This window comes from Mustela nigripes, chromosome 3, assembly GCF_022355385.1.
Source record: "Mustela nigripes isolate SB6536 chromosome 3, MUSNIG.SB6536, whole genome shotgun sequence".
Lineage (NCBI taxonomy): Eukaryota > Metazoa > Chordata > Mammalia > Carnivora > Mustelidae > Mustela > Mustela nigripes.
The window spans coordinates 59,065,858-59,076,543 of NC_081559.1; the positions used below are offsets into that span (position 1 = coordinate 59,065,858).

The following is a 10,686-nucleotide window of genomic DNA, read 5'->3' on the forward strand; positions in this document are numbered from 1 at the left end:
ATGGAGTAAGAACATTCCACTCTGTCTCTCCTAAACACAATGAAAATCTCAGAATACAGTACACGCAGAGGCCCTCTGAGGACTCTGAAAAATAACAGGAGCAGTTGGTTGGACAAGAAAACTAACTCTAGGTATCACTGAACTGGGGCGGGGGGCTTCCCACTTTCTCTTCTGGTGTTCTGATGACTTCAGAACTTCAGGCTGAACTCAAAGGAAACTTGAACCCTTTAGCTGCTCACTGTGCACAGAAAACACTGCCAAGGGAAGCCTCTGTTTCTGGTTTTAGTAGGAAAGGAAGACCTGATGGATCAGAGAGAGTAAAGAAAGTCCCTTATATTTTTATTTCAGCCATTCTCCCCTGATCCAGCCCCAGGCATTCCAATGGTGGCAGGGCGTTAGCTATGGAACTAAGAGCTGAACAGGCACAAAAACCCTCTCTCTGTCTAGAGGAACTATGGTACTAACATTGTGGGAGAATCTGCATTGCCTTTTTTTCTTTTTTTCTCTCTCCATTGTCTCATCACTTTATCTCAACATCCGTCACAAATATCAGAAGTAGACCACAGAATAGGAAAAATAAAGACCAGGTTTTCTAGCCAGAAGGCAGGGATGTGGGGATCCCATGAAGTAAAAACTCAGTGAGATGGTAGAAAGGAAAAATAAACCACCACATCAAGTGGAGTTACCCTAGAAATGTAAGGACAGTTTATGTTCAAACATTAAAGGTTCTAGAGAACAAAAAGCAGATGATATTAACTGATAAAAAAAATGACAATCTCAAGCCTACTTATTATTAAAACTCACAGCCAACTTGTAATAGCAATGAATGTCTTTCAATGGATAAAGATAAACTATGTACACACACACACACACACACACACACAGGAAACACCAGGCTTAATGGAGAAAGACTGAATGTTTTTCCCACAAAATCAGGAACAAGACAAGGATGCATGCTGTAGCCACCCTTAGTCGACACTGGACTGGATGTTCAAGATCCTGTAAAAAGGCAGGAAAAAGTAAACAAAAGTAATTCTCTGGAAAGAAAGAATGAAATTGTCTCTATTTGTAGTGATTATCAATGTAAAATATCTAAAGGGATTTTTACACGCACACACAACCACACACACATACCCCATTCCTAGAACTAATAAGTGAGCTTAACAAGTCATAGGATACAAGGTCAGCATACAAAACTCCATCATATTTCTATTCTCGAGCAATGAAAAATTAGAAATTTTAGAAAAAATACAATGTACAACGACTCTGAGAAAGTATATAGATATGTATTTTTTAAAAAGGGATTTTTAGGGGCACCTGGATGGCTCAGCCAGTTAAGCTACTGCCTCTGGCTGTGGTCATGATCCCACCATCCTGGAAATGAGTCCTGCACCTGCTTTTCCCTCTGCCTCTTCTCCCTGTGCTTGTGGTCTCTCTCTCTCTTTCTCTCTATCAAATAAATAAGTAAAATCTTTTTTTTAAGATTTGACAGACAGAGATCACAGGTAGGCAGAGAGACAGGCAGAGAGAGAAGGAAGCAGGCTCCCCGCTGAGCAGAGAGCCCGATGCGGGGCTCGATCTCAGGACTCTGGGATCATGACCTGAGCCGAAGGCAGAGGCTTAACTTACTGAGACACCCAGGTGCATCCCAAGAGTTTTTTTTAATGCATCCAGATTGTAGTAGCAATTACATGGATTTATACATGTGTTAAAGGGCATAACATTTTAGATGAAAATAAGGTCAATTGCACTTAAGTAAATTTAAAATCAGCAAAAGAATCTTTCATCATAATTTTTAGTTGCCTTTCTTGTTATGCTATTAGAACAAATATTGCATAAAATTTAAACAATATCAATTTCACGGTCAAAAGAAAAGAATGAAAAGTATATGACTCATTCTACAATGTTGTAGACACCCCATGATATAGCTTCCATAATTGAAATCTATTCTATCTTCCTATGGGTCAAGACTTCTATTACAAATAAATTCTCTCTATATAAATATATTTATAATATATTTATGAATTATAATATATTTATAAATAAATTCGCTCTATAAATTCTCTATAATTCTATTATAAATAAATTCTATTATAAATACATAAATAAATTCTATTATAAAATAAATTCTCTCATTCTCTTTTAAAGTATGAATATATCAGTATATTCATATAAATGTTATTCATCATTGACAAGTATGCTAGGTGTGTCTGTAAAATTATCCTTTCTAATTTTTTTTTAAAGAGGGAAAGTGGGAAGGCATATACTATGACATCCAGTTAAGGAAACTCCTTATCCAGAAATACCTCTCTTACACCATTATATTTATACAAATTGAGACAAATCTATAGTAAGAAAGATGTGGGTTTCTTGATCCCCATGAAAACCAGATAAGAAAGAAAGACCAAAGATATAATATATACTATACTTTTATAATTTTTTTAAGAGAGCAGAGTTTGAATTGCAAATATGTAATCATCAATGCTCTTTGAGTTTTTGGGGAAATCAGCACTTAAATTTGCAACTTCTGCATATTACTGTAGTGGTCTTTTTGATATATTAGTTGGCTAGTCTCAGTCATTCTTTTAAACACTACTCTAGATGTTGCTGTAAAATTTTTTGTAGATGGGATTTAAATCCATCATCAGTTGATTTTAAGTAATGGCCATTATTTTGATAGTCTGAATGGGGATAGTCTGAATGGAGATTATTTTAGATAGTCTGAATGGGGACTGATGCAATTAGTTGAAAGGGGTTAAAAGCAGAGCCAAAACTTCCATAAGAAGAAATTCTATAGATAGCAGCTTCAACCAATACCCAAGAGTTCCTTCCATTCCTGATGGTCTGCCCCTAAACTGGCATAAATCAGTAATAAATTAATTAACGTATATCTCCTACTGATTCTACATCTCTGATGTAATCCTCACTTACAGATTTACCTGGACTATAATTCTAAACAGAACATTAATCAATGAAATAGCTCAAGAGTACTCAATGGTATTTCCTAACCTTGATGAAAATACTATTACATATTATAAATTAATTAAACTCAGAGATTATGTTTCACTGTTACAAAGTATCCCATCAATTTTGTAAATATTTCTTATACCTACAGTCTGATTTTTCTTGGATCAACCTCAATAATTTTTTTTTTTAGCCTGTGGAATCCTACTTGTTTTCATGTTTGATACTTCAGATGTTCATTTAATTATTAAAGTGTGTAAATTTTAAATATAGACATGTAAATTAATATAAACAAAAAGACTGACTTTATTGGCAATCCCTAGCTCTTAAATACATACCGTCGAGATTTTTGTTTGAATAAAGAAATACAGAAAGTAGGTATTTCACTATCTTTGAAAAGAATGGCACCTCACCATCATTGTCAACCCCATGATATTGCCAGAAGGCCTCACAAAATGCTCAGGTTTTTTTGTTGTTTTTGTTTTTATTTTTTGTTTGTTTGTTCGTTTGTTTTATAAAACAAGAAGAATTTGACCAGAAATACTTCAGTGGTATCTTTGGAATTCTTTTCTCATTTTTTAATAAAAAAAATCACTATTATGTCCCAGAGCCTGTGAAGTTAGAAACAGCAATATTACTTATCTAATCCAGAGACAACTCTTTTCTATGTTTTTTTTTTTTTAAGATTTTATTTATTTATTTGACAGACAGAGACCACAAGTTTGCAGAGAGGCAGGCAGAGAGAGAGGGGGAAGCAGGCTCCCCGCAGAGCAGAGAGCCCAATGCGGGGCTCAATCCCAGGAACCTAGGATCATGACCTGAGCTGAAGGCAGAGGCCTTAACCCATTGAGCCACGCAGGCGCCGCTCTTTTCTATGTTTTTAACAACGGGTTATTGAGCGGTCTAGTGGGGTTTTCATTCTGACCCAAGGTTGTTTCCATTCTTAAATTAACATAATTTTGAATAGTATTTTCTTTAAGTTTTTTGTTTTTCTTCCTTCATAAGGGCATTCCCAAATGTCATAGTCTGCATAAACACCCACTCTTATTCATTAGATCAACAGCATTTTCCCCCATATTTGGAGCACATGGTTCAGAAGGATAAGCCTAATCTGTGCCGATGAAAGATGACACAAGTCTTCTGATCACTGAGTTGCTTCCCCTCTTCCCCACTGCCCCCACCCCTCTTTTCTTAACATGGGCAGGATTTTATGGTGCAAGCTGAAAAGAGTTTCTCCTATCTTAACCCCCATGGCTGTCTTTCTGATTTGGTGTAGTGATGACATTTGATCAGGATTTTAAGCTCTCGGGTTTTCATTATGGAGCTAAAAAACAGCCTTGAGATCAATGCTGGAGGACACAGGGTGAGTAGTATCAATAAATCATGTGGTGGTATATTGATAAATGTACACTACTGAATACACAGAATTTAATATCAAGGTATTGTGGTTGGACTTTCAAATACTACTGCTGGAATATTATCAATACTGCTATAAGCCATTTTGTCAAAATAAGAGCTATCATTTTATTAACATCAGTAACAGTATATTTAAATTCTGTGCTTCAGGACACTAGCTGATTGCTGTTGGTGCCCAAAGTGTTACAGTTACCTAAACTGGGAAGATAAAATACATTAGTAGTATAGTGGGCCTTTTCCACTCATCTCTGAAGCTTGAGGGATTTTAAGTATAACCAGAGGCAGAATATTCAACTGAACAACTCAACACTCAGATTTAATGGTGTAAATTTGAAGTTGGTATTGGGGCAACTAACTTTTGTGTACTTTTTTTTTGTCTTTTTCTTTCCATTTTTTTTTTCATTATTTCATTTCAGCTTGCAGAAATAGGAAAGCACTGAGGAGAACTATAAAATATATTTTCTGAAGTAGTCCAGAAGCTGCTTCTTTCAAAAATTAGCTTTTCTTCCATGTAATCTACAACTATTAAAGTCTTTAGACTACTTTTCAATTATAAGGGTGAGACAAAACTGGCAGGAGTCAAAATCCATTCTTTCCTGGTTCTTTTCTTGTATCCAAACTACTTTAGACAAAAGGCATGATTTTTCATTTTGGAACACAGGAGCTCCTTGCATATATCTATTATTTAGTAAAATGGCAGAGAACAGTAGTGCCAAGGAATTTACTGAAAGCAGGCATCTCCTGCCAAGCAGGCAAGGTGTCCCAGTGCAGTTTGGCTTGAATTGTACCTTAAAAAACCGGTAAGTGGGCAGCAGAGGAGACGAAAAAATGTTTCTTTCAGCATAATGTTCACAAACATTCTACAGTATATCAGGCTATGTATTTTAGACACTCAAGACTTCTAAAACTTTTGGAAAACTGGAGAATTTGGTATTCAAATCAAAATTAACTATCTACGGTTAGTTTCGCTTCCAAGCAAGATAATTTGCAGGAGGTTGACATTCCCAATGTGAACATTTGGGAAAGCCAAATAAATTTTAAATCACATTTTAAAGGCATTAGAAAGTTGTGGATGTAAGGAGGATTAGAGACTAAACTTTGAGAGGTCAGAATTTTCTGGTCTTTTTTTCTCGGGGAACATGTGATAACTTAGAGTGTGATCTAAAGACTGAGGATATGGATTTCCTTCAGAGAGGAAACCAATGAGAAGGGAATAATAAACCAACAGAGCTTTTAGCAGTCATCCATGGCTGGAGATTTATACTGCCCCAAACACATGGCCAGTTTCTCTCAGAAGAGCGTAACTTAATTTACAGATGGCCAGAATGATTGGTTAAAGAGCCAGGTGGCAATTCTACTGAGGTTTTTTTTGTTTGTTTGTTTTTTGTTTTTGTTTTTTTTACTAAACACTGAAATACTGAAATTTTACTGAACATTGAGGTCTCTTGGCCAGAGGAAATTTTTGAAAGCACTGGAGACAGTGGTGGACTGACGCTGACATTCTACCATTAGCTGTTCTTCCTGAGAATATGTGCTTACTCTGAGTGCAGCTACAGGTAGAGAATCCAGGTTTGGCCCCAGCAGAGAGTTTTTGGGACGCTAAGGAACAACCAACATTTTTGGCAGCCAAACATACAATCTGCAAAGAACAAGAGTAAGCTGAACACCTATGAAAAACAAAGCTGAAATTCCAACAATCTCCCAGAGGTTAGAAGAAAAATCCTTTCCAGCCCCTCAAATAAAAGCTCTTGAGGGTCACATCCTAAGAATAAAAACAAAATGAAGATAGACTGAATATTACCAAAAATCCAATGCAATTCTGAACTAGTTCCATTTCTGATTGAATTAAATTCATTTCCTAGCACCTCTGTAGTGAAAAAAGTTATCTATTATCAGAACCTTTACAGTTTTTATATAGTCATAATTATATGAAAAATCATTATATGTCATAATTATATGAAAAATCATTAATTATATAGAAAGATGGGAGCACATGATAATAACCAAGGGGAAAAAAAGACAATAAAATTGGACTTCCAGGTGTTCCTAATACTGAGATCAGAAGTTAATGATTTAAAAGTGATTATTAGGGGCACCTAGGTGACTCAGTTGGTTAAAGCCTTTGCCTTCTGCTCAGGTCATGATCCCAGGGTCCTGGGATCGAGTCCTCTCTGCTCAGCAGGGAACCTGCTTCCTCCTCTCTCTGCCTACTTCTCTGCCTACTTGTGATCTCAGTCTGTCAAATAAATAAGTAAAATATTTTTAAAAAAGTGATTATGACTGATATATTCAAGAAATTAGAGACATGATGGAAAAACTGGTAACAAGGGGATGTTCACTACACAATAAGAATAAAATGAATACTGCAGAAATGAAAACACATTATCTGAAATCGAGAATTCAATAGATAGTTTTCAACAGAACTTCAGACAAAGCAAAAGACAGATCAATAAGAAATATCCAAACTCAAACACAGAATAACAACAACAAAAGAGCATTACAGATAATGAGGAATTCTGTCAAGAAGTTTAACATATGTGTAAATGGAAGAAAGGAGAGAAATACTAGAGATGTTAGTTGAGATTTTTAAAAACAGAAAATCATCATCAACACATAGATGTAAAAAGCTCAACAAGTCACAAGCAAGCTTTCAAAAAATATAACTGTGAACATTATAGTCAAGTTACTGATTACCAAAAAGAAGAAATTCTCATAAGTGGCAATCAACAAAAAGACATTATTTTCAAAAGAATAAAAATAAGACTAACTGATGACTTCTCATCAGAGACAAATGAAGTTGGAAAGTAACAGGTTAATATTTTAAAGTGCTAAAATAATTATTTTGTCTGGAATCCTACACTGAATCAAAATATTCTTCAAAAACAAACACAAAATAAAGATGTTCTCAGCAAACAAAAACAAAAATTGTATCTTCAATATGCATTAAAAGATATATAAAAAAAGTTCTCAATCTGAAGTGAAATAATTCCAGATAAATAAATGACATGCTTAAAGGAAGTAACAGTATGAAAAATCGTGTTTATTTGGGGATATTGCATAAAATAATAACTGTAATGTCTTATGAAATGTGAAACATAAATACGAGCCTAAAATGCATTACAACAATAGTGCAAAAATGGAGATAGATTCTTGAAAGTAAAACATTCTAAGATGCTGGCATTACAGGACAGCAAAATTATTAATAACTTATATTAGATGGTAATAATTCAAAGATAAATTTTTAATCAGTAAGCACTAAAAGAATAATAAAAGAATGTATAATTCAAAAGATAATAGAGAGGGAAAATGGAATAATAAAAATATTATTCAAATCCAAAAGAAAACTTAAGAGGAGAAACAAAGCAAAAAAAGAGATCTGGAACTATCATATTATTATTAGGAAACTAATAGTAATATGGTAGTTTAAATCCAACTATATTAATAATTACAAGATAAATGGATAGACTATTTTAATTAAAATACAATGTTTTGTTTGATTGAAATAAAGAATAACTCCTCTGCTCACAGGAAACGCATTTTGAATATAAGTACACAGACATGGTGAAAATAAAAGGATAGAACTGAAGAATCATGAAAACACTAATAAAACAAACACTGGTATCTTTATAATAACAGAAAATGTAGGCAATAAGGCAAGAAGCACTACTACTACTAATAGACATTTTAAAATCATGCAGAGGTCAATCACCTAGAAAATATCACAATTCTAAACATACATGCAGTAAGTAGCATAGCTTTAATATATATAAAGCAGAAAATTGGAGATTGAAATGGACAACAGACAATTCCACAATTATGGGGGATGAATTAACAGACCTGTATCTACATCTCACAGGTAAAGGAGTAGAGGCGTAGAAGATTTAAACAACACAAATAACAAAACAATCAAATTCACTTACACTGCACACAAGAATAACACCATTTACATTTTTGAACTGCACAGAAACTTTCACCAAATTGATCATGTATTAATCCATAAAAAGAAATCTTTAAAAATATCAAATAACTGAAATCACTTAGAGTATATTCTCTCACCACAGAATTTATCTAAAAACTGAATAATAGAAGCGAAACCATAATAACTCCATATGCTTAGAAATGCCAAGTAATTCATACGTCACAGAAAAATTCGTATTAAAAATTAGTAAATATTATGGACCAAATAATAATGAAGATATGACACATCCAACCTTGCTGGATAGAGCTAATAATGCAGTGCTTAAAAGGGAATAGACATAAATAAGTTCATAGAGCAGAAAAGAAGAATACTAAAAAACCAACTAAAAATCCATTTCAAGACACAGAAAAAAACATACAAATTAATCCTTAAGAATGAAGAAGGTAGCAAATAGTAAGATTGAAAAATCAATGAAATACAAAATAAGCATAAAACAGAAAAAATTATCAAAAAGTTGTTTTAGATCCGGCTTGCCGTCCTCGCGACCATGGCGGCTACCGCACTCTCCGCGTGGCTGGCCTTGCAGCTGGGAATCAGGACCCTGCGTGCTTTCTGTACCTCCGTGTCCTGGGCCACCCGCTCCGTGATACCAAGCCCGCGTACAGCAGACAGAACACCCAGATATGAAAGACCACTGAGAAGAAAGGCACTACCTCCTAGGACAGAGAAAATGACTGTTGACCAAGATTGGCCTAGTGTTTATCCCGTTGAAGCACACCATTTAAACCCTCTGCTGTACCTCTTCCCATTCGAATGGGCTATCCAGTAAAAAGGGGGGTGCCCATGGCAAAGGAAGGAAATCTAGAACTATTAAAGATCCCCAATTTTCTGCATTTAACTCCTGAAGCAATTAAAAAGCACTGTGAAGCTCTTAAAGCTTTCTGCACTGAGTGGCCAGCTGCTCTGGACAGTGATGAGAAATGTGAGAAGCATTTTCCCATTGAAATTGACACAACTGATTATGTTTCAGCAGGACCATCTATCTGAAACCCCAAAGCACGAGTAGTAACCTTAAGGATTAAACTTTCCAGTTTGAATTTAGATGATCATACAAAGAAGAAACTCATTAAACTTGTGGGAGAGCAATACTGCAAGACTACAGATGTACTTACCATCAAAACAGACAGGTGCCCTTTAAAGAGACAGAATTATGATTCTGTACTATATCTGCTAACAGTTTTATACCATGAGTCTTGGAAAACTGAAGAATGGGAGAAAGATAAGACTGAAGCAGACATGGAAGAGTATGTATGGAACAATAGCTCCTCTGAAAAAAATATTCTGGAAACACTTCTCCAAATGAAAGCTGCTGAGAAAAATCTGGAAGTAAATAAAGAAGAGCTCCTTGCTACAAAAGAAAAAAAAAGTTGTTTTAACTTTAAATAAAATTGAAAACCCTTAGCAAGCCTGATTAAAACAAAAAGAAAAAAATACAAATTACCTATATCAGGAATGTAAGAGAAGGTATCCATATAAATCATCCAAATATTAAGATCATATTGATTAAATATGCAAATTTTTCAGGCAATAAATTTGACAATTTGAATGAAATGGAAAAGTCTTCTGAAAACTCAACTTATTGAAGAGACTTAATAAGAAATTTAAATAAGAAATTTAAAATATGAATAGTCTTAAATAGCCTAAATACATTAATCCAATTTTTTAAATCCTCCCATAGAGAAAATTCCACTCCATAATCGATTAAACTATGAATCCTTCCAAACCAATACTATGCAAATCTACCAGAGAACAGATAAGCAGGGATGAGTACTAACTCTTCATAGGGAGCCTGCATAACCTTGAAACCAAACCCTATAAAGATATGAAAAGGAAGAAACTTACTGGCCAATACTGCTCATCAATCTAGCTCCAATATCCTAAATAAACTATTAGAAAATGGAACTCAGTTGTATTTTAGAAAAAAGGAGCACTTCATGACTAAGCAAAGTTTATTCCAAGAAATTAAGAGTATTTTTACTTTGGGAAATCCATCAACATAATCCACTACATTAATGTAAACACAACAGAAAAATTATATGGTCATCTCTATAGAAGCAGAGAGGTAATTTGGTAAAATTTAACATCTACTTATTTTAAAAACAGTAAACTAAGTGTTAATAATGAAAACAATACAAATTAAAAACACAATGTAATATCACCACACATAACAGATGGTTAAAAATAAAATGACTGAAAATACCAAGTGCTGGAGAATATGCTCTGCAAGGGAACTTCTCATACACTGATGGTCAGAGCGCAATTGGATACAAAACCCTTGAAAAACTGATAGCATACACTAATACTGAATGTACATACACTCCATGACT

The 10,686-nt window shown here is 34.4% G+C and overlaps 1 pseudogene; it reads left to right on the forward strand.

The window, feature by feature from the left end:
- The first annotated feature begins 8,846 nt into the window (after positions 1-8,846).
- On the forward strand, positions 8,847-9,712 carry LOC132012977 (small ribosomal subunit protein mS35-like; annotated as a pseudogene).
- The last annotated feature ends 974 nt before the right edge of the window (positions 9,713-10,686 follow it).